Source organism: Formica exsecta, unplaced genomic scaffold (assembly GCF_003651465.1).
Source record: "Formica exsecta isolate Colony F162 unplaced genomic scaffold, ASM365146v1 scaffold363, whole genome shotgun sequence".
Taxonomy (NCBI): Eukaryota; Metazoa; Arthropoda; class Insecta; order Hymenoptera; family Formicidae; genus Formica; species Formica exsecta.
In genome coordinates, this window is record NW_021850877.1 from 1,153,841 (window position 1) to 1,166,514 (window position 12,674).

Consider the following 12,674-nt stretch of genomic DNA (forward strand, 5'->3'; position numbering starts at 1 on the left):
AGCGTCGTGCGAATCGCGCCTTGAAACGATATCGAGAAACGAAGGCGCGAATGACGATCGAGATCAGTTGACGGTTTGCGAGATAGATAAAGGAAGGAAAGAAAAAGCAGGAGAAAAAAAAATAGAAAAGAGAAAACGAGAAAAAATGTGCCATCACGTGCGCGTTTCGAAGACGGCTCGCGTTGAGCCGTAAATACCTCCGACGATGTTCGTCTGACAGAATGATGTATAATCTCACTTATGGGTATCGCACCCCCTACTCGCCCTGCATTCCCGCAGCCAGCATGTTTGCGCGTTCCCTGCGTATTTTTTTTCCACACGTTTCGTTTGTTTCCTCTGTGAGGGATAGATAGCGAAACCTCTACGCCGTTTCACGTAATCTATAAAGGAATATATGCCATATACGCTGTTTAGTGCTGGAAGTAGAAGGATTGAAGCTTATTTATTTCGAAATTATTATTGGATTATTCTTATGTTTGAATGTAGATTTCTTTTTAAACTAAAATTGTAAAATGTTATTTGTTTCTTTTTTTTATTATTTTTAATTTAAGCTGTTCATATTTTGTTTTATTCAACTTTTCAAGCTGGTTATATTGCATTTATTTACGAAATATATTTTCAGTTTATTATTTCAAGTATCAGCTTTTGTTAGTTTTCCGACGTAATTCTCTCCTCGACATCATAATATTCTATTGTAGTATGACACGTGTTATACAATATTTAGAAATTTAAGCGGTGCACGTTAATTAAACCTACGACGCATTCGTCATAAATATACGGTACATATAGCAAACATGCTGTTACACACACGCAGGGATACACATAACTTTCTATGAGGCTCATATTTTTAATTTTCTGTAATTACAGCAAACTCTCTTCAACGTCGCTGCGCGCAAACAGGTCTTTAGCTATATAGAATTCTCTTATATATCTCTCTTCAGAGACTATGCACCAAATTACTTTCTGGAAAATATATACTTGTATGGGGAGAGAGAGAGAGAGAGAGAGAGCTGAAAGTAAAGTTTGGTATCTTGCACGAGCAAAGCGTGGCACGGATAAAGTCAAAGCAGGAAACTCATCATCCAGTACAATTTGTAGAATCAGCAAATTATTTCTAAATCGAGGTATTATTCGTGCAAGATATCTAGTAGATTAAATAAGTAGACAATTGCTCCGCATTTACAAATGATATATAAAGCAAAATTATGTGCAGTTAAATATCATGTTGCGATAAAATCTACTCTTTTTTTTCTAAAAAATCTAGAAAATGCTTTAAAAAAATATATATATATATATATTTTATTATATAATAATGCTGGACTTTGTAAATATTTGTTTGCAGTTTGTAATACGTTTAAGCTTATTTTCGGAATGTAAGAATTAAATTAAATGAATAATCATTTAAATAAGAAATTTTTTTTTGTCATTAATAAGTTGCCGCATAAACGTTTTCATATTTGCGTATTTGCTATTCCGCGGTAACGTCAATCAAACCTCATCAGTGATTCTCTCGAAGTGATAGCACTTCGCAAGAAGTCCGTTCTACGTGTTACACTATCTCGTGATAATGTATTTCGGATCGTCTGGCAGACAGTTCGGCGACCGATAGTGGCGATGTTATGTGCTACCTGGAAACGTAAACGGCATAATTTGATTAACGACGACAACCCGCATCCATGATCTATAGCTCAGTTCCCTATCTCATAGATAGACGTCCTCAATTGTAATCTTCTTCTATCGTGGATGCGTTAATTGAAAGTGGAAATTGTAATATAATAAATTATAATCTTTTTATAGAATCCTAATTTCAATAACACAATGAAGAAAAAGAGTAACCTTATAATTATTTGCTCTATTGGCGTATCTAAATTCTAATATTTTTACACATTGAGGGATTTGTATAGTTAAACCTACACATTTTTACATGATTACGCTTAAGTCTTCAATATTTTTTTTTTTTGTAATTTTTTTAAACTACATTACATAGGTTGCTAGTAATAAATGCGGCTTGTTTTTCTTTTCGTATGGATATTTTCAAGCATGTTATTCACATATCTCAGGCATCTTTTTCCAATCTTGATTAAAAAATAACTTTAATAATAAATAAATATATTTAATACAAATATATATCTCTCACATCTGACAAATTCTTGTTTGTTTGTATATGCGCATATAACAGTTTTAATATAAATTTTGCTAACGTTTTGTTTGCACGCTTCAGAATTTGAAGTGTTATTTACGTCGGCTTTATTTTCTATAAATAAGAAAATATTGAATTGATTTCATAATGGAAAATATGATCCGTGAATAACTGGTTCTCCGTTAACAATGACGCAAAACATATTTTTGCTTCGTTTTGTGAAAGCTTCTTATTTAATTGACCTTAATTAAAGCAATCTCAAATAAGCCCTATTGGAAAATTTCCATTAAAGTCGTGGTAGACCGTAATTAGACTTTTAATGAAGGTTCTTAGGAATTTTTTGTTAAAGTCAAACTTTCTACGAATTATGAACGCGCGTTAGGTCCATTGATCCGAAAAGGTGAACGAAGCAAAATACGTTTTACACCTTCCTTGTAATCACACATGAGTTTACCGAATGTCTGAGTCGTTGCAATTATTCGCACGTAAATTGTTCGAGAAATCAAATTGGAATGCGTCAAGCACATTCGACTAAACGATCTTATCGCGGCTAGCTGTCAAGAGATTCGTTTACCGCGTCATTAAGAATTTCTAATTGAAATCGTGAGAATCAATAGCTGTTCTCGTCACGTTGCGAGCCAAATCGAAGCAAAAACGCCGAGCTGAGTTAAAGTGTCGATGTACGTGCTCGAGTGTTGCAGCCAATGTGTGCTTTTCGCGTTGTGTAAAGGTGGTGTTTTTCCTTTTGAAATGAAATTGAATTCTCTCTTCATTTTTAGCTATCATTTCTCTATGATGATCCATTCCTATTGTTAAAGTCTCATATATTTTTTGAAGCTATAAATAATTATATAATTTTTTGCAGTCTTTTTACTTCAGATTTGCATAACATATTATGTATTTTACAGCTTTTATTTAAATAGTCAAATATTATCAAAAATAAATATATGTGTGTGTGTATGTGTAAGATTCGCAATTATAATAGATCAATTTTATTAACATAATACAACTTTTTTTTTATGCAAAGGGAATCGGATAATTCTAAAATAGCGAGAAATGTAAATTGCGAAAATGTCAATTCATATAAAATCAAAGAAATTATGTCAGAGATAAGACTATTTCGTGCGTAGTCGAATCACCATGTTTCTCGACTTCTAAACTTCTTTATCGCGTATAAGAGCGTGGAAAAATATATCCGGGATCTTTTCCTTCGCGTTCTGTTTACTTAAAATCATGTTGATCATCCTCCCTTATTTACCTCGCTATTCATATTACATCGAGCGTATCATTGGTAGTGTTTCAAAACGAGAAGTAAAATTGCGGCGTTTATTCGTGAGATATTTTTTCCAAGTACGGAGAACACCTCGTTTCAATAAAATGACGACTCCTTTTTGTTATTAAATGCTTGTCCCCTACCACGACAAATCGTTTTTTGTTTTTTTCTTTGAGAGTTATTTCCAGCGTCCAGATTAAACGTAAAATTCTGCACAATATTTTACCCGAGCTCAGAGGCAGAGGCGGCCTCCCTCGATACATTCTTCCCGACCAATATTTTATTTCCCCGCGACGAAAATGAAACGGTCCCTCTCTGATGCGGTTTTTCCCGCATATAAATTAGTGTCCACAAAATTCCAGCAGCATAGAAATATTTATTAAGCCTTGACTCATCGTAATATTCTGGTAGCGTTTAGGCTACTGAAATTGGGTCAACTGTAACCTCAGCTTACAAAGGGCTTGTTGAAAACATTTTTTTGTAGAACACGTTTAACATGTATTTAAGAAAATGTATGTAATAATTACTTTGTAAAAATGTTTATTATAAAAATTTTCAAACATATATATAATGATATATTATTAAAATAAGATAATGAAAAAACATATATTTATTTATTAAGATCCGTTTGATAAAACTGTTTATAATAGAAATTATTATTTAATTTTATCTTGAGTTGTGCCAAAGTTTGAAATCAAACAAAATAACTGTGTGTATAATGTGCAATCGACTGGTTGCTTAGTTTTCTTCAATATTTTTTTTTTTTGAGTATTATAAAACTAAAACAATTCAATTTGGAAAATGGATATATTGTTTGTCTCTCTCTAGAAAAGATAATTACGAAAAGGTCATATATAAAAAAACATACAGAATATATGATGTTGATTTTTTCAAATTTTGTGCTTGCAAATGTTTATATATATATATATATATATTGTTTTTGAACACGCGGCTAGCTGTCAAGAGATTCGTTTACCGCGTCATTAAGAATTTCTAATTGAAATCGTGAGAATCAATAGCTGTTCTCGTCACGTTGCGAGCCAAATCGAAGCAAAAACGCCGAGCTGAGTTAAAGTGTCGATGTACGTGCTCGAGTGTTGCAGCCAATGTGTGCTTTTCGCGTTGTGTAAAGGTGGTGTTTTTCCTTTTAAAATGAAATTGAATTCTCTCTTCATTTTTAGCTATCATTTTTCTATGATGATCCATTCCTATTGTTAAAGTCTCATATATTTTTTGAAGCTGTAAATAATTATATAATTTTTTGCACAGTCTTTACTTCATGGATTTGCATAACATATTATGTATTTTACAGCTTTTATTTAAATAGTCAAATATTATCAAAAATAAATATATGTGTGTGTGTATGTGTAAGATTCGCAATTATAATAGATCAATTTTATTAACATAATACAACTTTTTTTTTATGCAAAGGGAATCGGATAATTCTAAAATAGCGAGAAATGTAAATTGCGAAAATGTCAATTCATATAAAATCAAAGAAATTATGTCAGAGATAAGACTATTTCGTGCGTAGTCGAATCACCATGTTTCTCGACTTCTAAACTTCTTTATCGCGTATAAGAGCGTGGAAAAATATATCCGGGATCTTTTCCTTCGCGTTCTGTTTACTTAAAATCATGTTGATCATCCTCCCTTATTTACCTCGCTATTCATATTACATCGAGCGTATCATTGGTAGTGTTTCAAAACGAGAAGTAAAATTGCGGCGTTTATTCGTGAGATATTTTTTCCAAGTACGGAGAACACCTCGTTTCAATAAAATGACGACTCCTTTTTGTTATTAAATGCTTGTCCCCTACCACGACAAATCGTTTTTTGTTTTTTTCTTTGAGAGTTATTTCCAGCGTCCAGATTAAACGTAAAATTCTGCACAATATTTTACCCGAGCTCAGAGGCAGAGGCGGCCTCCCTCGATACATTCTTCCCGACCAATATTTTATTTCCCCGCGACGAAAATGAAACGGTCCCTCTCTGATGCGGTTTTTCCCGCATATAAATTAGTGTCCACAAAATTCCAGCAGCATAGAAATATTTATTAAGCCTTGACTCATCGTAATATTCTGGTAGCGTTTAGGCTACTGAAATTGGGTCAACTGTAACCTCAGCTTACAAAGGGCTTGTTGAAAACATTTTTTTGTAGAACACGTTTAACATGTATTTAAGAAAATGTATGTAATAATTACTTTGTAAAAATGTTTATTATAAAAATTTTCAAACATATATATAATGATATATTATTAAAATAAGATAATGAAAAAACATATATTTATTTATTAAGATCCGTTTGATAAAACTGTTTATAATAGAAATTATTATTTAATTTTATCTTGAGTTGTGCCAAAGTTTGAAATCAAACAAAATAACTGTGTGTATAATGTGCAATCGACTGGTTGCTTAGTTTAGCTGGATAATCAATTTTGTTTACGGCGCAACTGCTCAGAAATGGAAATTAGGGAAGTAACCTTCGCTCAAGGCATCCTTCTATCCATTCGCGCGAAGTGAATTTTCTCATTGAAGGAGCAGAAGTAAATTGATGCAAGCGGCGCAATCGAGATATAAGACCTTGAAGTGGATTACAGGATATCTCGCGCACGGCTACAACGATTGCCATATGTCGAAACGTGAAGCAATCGAGATAGGGAACACTACGCGGAAAAGCAATGACTTTCAAAGTAGAATTGAGAAAATTTTGCACGTTTATGTGAGTGTTTTTTCGAGAAAATCGCGAAATTTTTCACTCGTTCGCGCTCCGCACATTCTGCCAAATATATTTTCATACCAAATATTTAATACGTAATACACGGCGTCCCAGTTTTCTTTTACCCACAGATGCTTTGAAGTAGATTTTTTTCTCGAAAATTTTAGATTGCATTTTGCTACAAATTTTTTATATTTAACTTTGAATATTTTTATATATTCCAACTGACTACACAAAAACTTATAATACAATACTACGAGAGAATCTATAAGACATCATTCATTTTTTGATTAAATTGAACTAATGCGACTTATAGGTTTTTAATTAAACATTTATAAAATTTAAATCTCGATTCTTACGCTAATAATATTACCATTGGTAGCCAGATGCATTTAAGGATAAAAACAGTTTGTAAGCGCAGTTAAGACCAGGCGGTTAAAACGGAAGAAATCGCAAGTGGATTTTAGATGATCATAATTCCCGGGGAACTACTGTTTTATTACACCGGTGCGTTTTATTAAATCGCAGCATAATTTGTCTTTGTAAATTTTTTTTTCTTCTTTTTAGTAAGCCTCGACATCAGAAATAATATTCGCATTTTACACATAAGATAACTATGGTATAGATAATCTAAAATAAAAAACATGCAAAATTGAAGAAAATTGAATATTTGAGTAACCTCTTTAAAGTTTTAATCGCGTTCTTGGAACAAAAATTTAAAACTAATTTGAGGAACGAAAATTTAAAATCATAGTAAAAAATACAAACTCAAAGTGTAAATACAAACTCAAACAAAAAAGTTAAGAAGTTCCAACATTTCTGCAAAAAAATCAGCTTTATGTATCAAAAATAAAAATTGCTATTGAATTTTGTCGGCACTCACCGATACGGTGTTATAATGCGCACAGAATGTTGATTTATAAAATATAAATCTATAAAACTTTTAAAGCAATATTTTAGATAATTAATGTTTCAAAGAATAATTCTTGCGTACAACTAAATATTTCATTCGACTTTTAAACATTTAAGACATTTAATAAAATATTTAATAAAAAATCATGTATATAATATTTGGACAAAAAAATTTTTTTTTTAAATATAAATTTTTCTAGCATATTGTAGAGTATATTTAAAAAAAATTTAGTATATTTTACGTTTATATTATTATACAATGATATAAAATAAATTATTCTAGATTGGCAAAGATACACAAGAGCAATCAATATCATAAATAATATGATACATATTACATAAAATTGCCAAATTATAAATTAAATAAGTTATAAATTGCTTATCTGACAGTTGCTTTATCGTCGCGCGATGTTTCTCCGGACTTCCTTCTCCTTTTCTCTTTGTGTGCTTGTTCATCCTTTGCTGCTCTTTAGTAACAACAACACTCATGAACAAACATTTAATTACGCGTGCACTAATTAATAAAATACGACGATAACGCGGCACTTTACACAGCACTTCTGACATTAATTACACATTTTGTAATCGCATTTCTCTTCCTCTCAAAGGATAGTGAGATGATACCTGAAACGCGCTGTTCGAGTTTTGCTGTGTGAATGACAATAAGACGGCCACGTGTAAATAACAATTGATTCGTTCCCACGACAAAACATTTAATATACACTATAAATAAAATATGTGGAAAATATTTTATTTCTTAAATTTTATATTAGTTATTAATAATTTTTCGTTTCTTGAATAAACAGATTCTATGATTTGTCATTTATTACGCGTTATTAATCCGACAATTATATGGACGAATAACATAAATCAAAGCCAAAAAGTCAAAGCGCGTTAAAGTACATTCGAATCTAGGTATTGTTAAAGAAGTAATTATTCTAAATATCACAATGAGATAATAATTTATAATCCTTATCTCCTATCATTTTGATTCCTAAATATATAAATTACGCGAAATATCTTTGATAAATATCGTCACCTTGGTACGCTTACGAATCGTTAATCGCAAGAATTAATTAATTGCGCGAACCGATAATCGTTTATTGGTGATATTCATATGGAATGAACCGTGTTTGGCATCTTGCGGTATTTCTCACGAATGCGTTTCTTTCGAAAAATAATATAAGGCATACGGTTGCTATCTTTCATAATTATTTACTTTCTATAATACAGTCTATAATCGAAAGTGCTCACGACGTATAGCATACTGTACATTAACGCGACTCGTGATAGTACTCTCGCGGTATCAGAGTAAGACTGCCGATATTATTTTCGAATTTCTTAATCATTAGCAGAACGAATACGGAATAGATCAATTCCGAACCGGGTGACGTTACAAGTTACAATGTGGGGAAAATAACAACGCGTCCTTGTTTATATACTTTGTTTATATACTAGGTATGTCAGTGCGGCATAGTGGGGAGCATTCCACTACGACGGACGGTATTTGGAAAGGGAAAGAATGTATCTCTGGAGGGGGAAAGAGAGATCTACGCGCAGAGAGACACAAAACAATTGTTATTATTCTATCAACGTTTGTTCATGAAGTCGACATGTATTACACGTCGTTATCAATAAAATTCTATCTCGGCGATCTTCTCGATAGCGGTTCCATCCAGTCTTTTCGTACGAGGCTAGTTTTTCTCACAGACGCGTTTAATTAATAAGAGCAAATTAATATTTAATATTTGTTGATTATAAATATTCAACGCATATCGGTGATTTGTTAAAACCTATACTACGTAATTTATACGCGATGTGCTTCTTGCCATTCCAATGGCGACTTTGTCATTCAAGTAGCGAGACTCGTGCGAGAAGGAAACGGTGCGACTCTCTATGTTACTATATCTCGTAATATGATCGCGAGAAGTACCGAAAGAGAGACATGAATTTCCCTTTATTAACGATTATCAGCTTGTACGATTGACCATAAATCTTGTGATATACGACTCGTAAAACTATCGTGGCGACACAGTTATTTATCGAAGCAGTATCACCCGATTAAAATAGAAATTGAAGCAACAGAGAATAGCAATTATGTAAATTACTGTTTTATTTCGATATATTTTTAAAGTGATAATTATTTCTTTAATGTCGGAATTTAAATATATCTCGCGTCGCGCTTTGAAAATTTATTGCTTATTTAAATATAATTTGCATACCATTTTCGGATGAAAAGCGCGAAGTGTTTGTAATACACATATCGTCGATTTCAACGTGATATAGCAGAAATATACACGTACATATACTCGGCGTATATTTATTTTATAGTAAAATAATTCTAACATATGAAATATTTTTCTTTCGTGACGTATACGGCAATGAATTGGCCTAGCATACCTCGTTCGATGTTTATGTTTTGCGTAGCGAACTTTGTTTACATACGTGGTATTGTTATGATTCGCGCAGCGAGACTCGAACGAGAACATTTTAAGCGAGAGAAAGCCGTGATATAACAATCGTGTCCTAATTGATTCCGTTTTATTATTAATTATTAATAATTAATATTTATTTCGCGGTAAGTAGCGTGTGACTTTGGTCGCGCAATTTCCGAAAAGCGAATCATAGCTTTGTGCAAGTTTTTGTTTTATTCTCCTATCGTAATATAGCGAAATTTGCGTGTAATCTCGATTCTATTGATTAGTCCGCGTGCGATTAATTAACTGTGATTTCGCGAATGAGTCTTCTGTGAGTGCCGTGAAGCAGCAGCAAAAGTTGATCAAGAGAGGAAGCCTGGCAAAACGTTGAACGACGTTGGAGCATCCATGGAGTGAGTAACTTGTAACTTATTTAATTTATTATTTGTATATTAATTGCTGTAATTGATTGCTCTTATTTATCTTCATTGATCTATTTTTATATCTTTGTGCTTTATAATGCACGTAAAAATATTCTAGACTTCACTTTAAATTCACTTAAAATATTTAATATATTTTAAAAAATAGTTACAATAATTAATATTTTTTAGATAGATACGTATAAAGTATTTTGCAGCATTGCACATATACACAAGCAAAACTTAAGAAAGAATTTTACTTGTGCGGATATAACTAAGAAAATGGCAAGAAATATATCATAACTTAGTTTGGTTTTAATATTAAAAATGTTACAATATACAATAAGAGTAAGCAATGTAATTGTATCTTATCTTTGTGTCAAGAAATGCAGTGGCGATCTGTAAGACTTCTCGCGAGAAAAGAATAGTTTTCTAAAAGTCAAGCTCCAAGAAACTTTGTACATGTATTCTTGCTCGTGCATTCGTATACACAGTGAAAAATTCCTGGCGGTCGCCTCTACGTTTCATGCCAAAAAGTACTTTGGCATTCTTTAAGATTTTTCACAATAGAAAAAGATATAAGTCTCCATTTTTCAACGCTTGTGAAAAGATTCCGTTTAGCTCGAGATCCTCGCGTGCGCTTAAATGTATGCTTGAAAATTCGTGATCGCCTTCCTATTTTATGCAAAAATATTTTTTAAAGAATTTTACTTTGAATTTATCAAAAAAACAAAAATATCTTTACATAAAATATTGAAAAGAAATAATAGAAAGAATATATGCATTGACAAACAATTATGAAATTTTCCAATATATTCTAAATTTTTCATCATGTTTGTTAGAAGTTTAATCGCGCTACGAGATATATCTCCCGTGGTTTATTTACTTTTATGAGGCCGCAACTATCGGAATGTAAGATACGATTAGCAGTGTATGTATATTGATCGCGCTAAGTACTTAGAGATAGTCATCTTATCGCTAATCTTAGCGTTAATGCGTTAACGCGGACCGTAAAGAGCATTTCGTGTCGCATACATTTTGTTGAATATTAACAACGGAATTAATAATTTTTGCAATTTATAATATTCGCGTTATACGAAGAAAATTATTACAAAAAATTATTTAAGAACCGCTATTACAGAAAAAGTTAGACAGTACGTCTAAACTAAACTTTACGTAGTTAGTAACTTCGTTTATATGGTTCATACGTCTACACTAATTAAAAGCAAACCTAGCAATGTGTGTATATATGTTTGATTTAAAAAAATATCATAGAAAATTAAAAAACATATTTTGAATATGCAGTTGCGTAATACTGTGATTATGAAGAATTTGGAAGTGAGTTGTCTTGAAGAGAATATACACAAGTCGATCTATTGTAGATTTGAAAGCAAAGTTAACCAGAAGTTGTCAATAAGCTCGGCTAAAAAAAAAATAGTTAATGACGTGACAATTGGGATTGAAATTTGTTTCAATTTATCATATCGGGTATAAAATAGATGGATAATTTTAAACTTGGAGAGCATATTCTCTTATGGAAAATTAATAATACACAATTTTCTTCATAATACTCTAATTACCGCTACGCAATATATTGTTACTGAGAGAGGGATCACAAAACATTTTAATTAGTTAATTGTTTAACGACATTGGGACGAGAGTTGCGGCATAATAATTGATTCAAGGAGCAATCAACGCATGAAGTAGGAAATATTTACCCCTTAATAACTTAAGCGATCACTTGGAAATTTAACGGCACGAGTCTAAAACTTTGTACTTACTTAACGAAAATTAATGTGCCGACGCGAGCCAACGAATGACATCAGAGACGCTGAAAGATATAAATTGTTGCGACGTTTGTGTATATCTCCTTAAATGACACGAAAATATTCTAGAAATGGTCCGTTCAATTTTCAATATGTCGTTTTTCACACCGTAAAATATATATATATATATATATATATAAAATAAATATATATAATTTTATAGAATGCTTTTATTTGTTTTTATACGGTAAACTGGAAACTGAAACTCACAGATTGGATTTTGCAGAATATGTTTAATAAGACCTGACAATTTAATCGATCTATAATTAAATTCCGGCTTCTCTCTTCTCGATCCTAACTTAGCTACGTAATTTACCCTTTGAATGTTTGAATTCGGCTGCCAAGATGGCTGCAGATCTTCGGCGCAGCATGGAAGCTGACGTAGTTTGTCTCGGTCGCTTGTACAGTGAAGATTTATGGAGAGTCATGGCGCAGGTGGCAGCTTAGCATATCAAATCCGTAGTGATGTAGGTCAGATGTGTTTAAAATGTACTAATGAAATATCTTTATCGGATGATCTATAAGAGAAAGAAATCATCTATAGTGCAATTCATACAGTGCGATGAATGGCTTCAATGCAGATCGCGATAATTAAAGCGCACTTGCATACTTGATGGTGACCTATATAGTGCATCAGCACAGATTATCTCATGTGATTTAAAAATATGTGCTTTTAAAATATTGTATTTAAACACGAATATATATATATATATAATCAAATAACTTATTAATATTTATTATGCAACAGGGTTATGTTATGAAACGTAATCAATTAATTATTATGTTATTTATATTCAATTTATTTATTATCAATTAATTATTATACAATAGTTTGTTCCATAGGTTTTCGAATAACCGTCAATATCGGAAAAAACATTTTTCGGTACATTTGAAATTGGTTATAAACTAGTTTATTTCAAAACCTATGGAGCGAACTACAATCATTTTGATCTCATTTGAAAGATAAT

At 31.9% G+C, this 12,674-nt stretch overlaps 2 protein-coding genes across 17 annotated transcripts in view; one reads left to right on the forward strand and one right to left on the reverse strand.

Moving 5' to 3' along the window:
* Positions 1–12,674, reverse strand: part of LOC115238945 (5-hydroxytryptamine receptor 2A-like) — a 110,393-nt gene that overhangs the window by 70,303 nt on the left and 27,416 nt on the right. The window contains exons 1-3 of one of the 16 annotated variants that reach the window (XM_029813169.1): positions 8,264–9,079; positions 7,669–7,767; positions 7,433–7,511 (exon numbers count right to left, since the gene is read on the reverse strand). The exons of 8 other annotated variants lie outside the window; for them this stretch is intronic. The gene's annotated coding sequence lies outside the window, so the exon portion shown is untranslated. 7 more of the 16 variants (XM_029813168.1, XM_029813171.1, XM_029813170.1 and 4 more) reach the window with 7 other exon arrangements.
* LOC115238941 (RING finger protein nhl-1) overlaps positions 1–12,674 on the forward strand; it is a 198,264-nt gene that overhangs the window by 57,295 nt on the left and 128,295 nt on the right. The gene's annotated exons all lie outside the window — the stretch shown is intronic.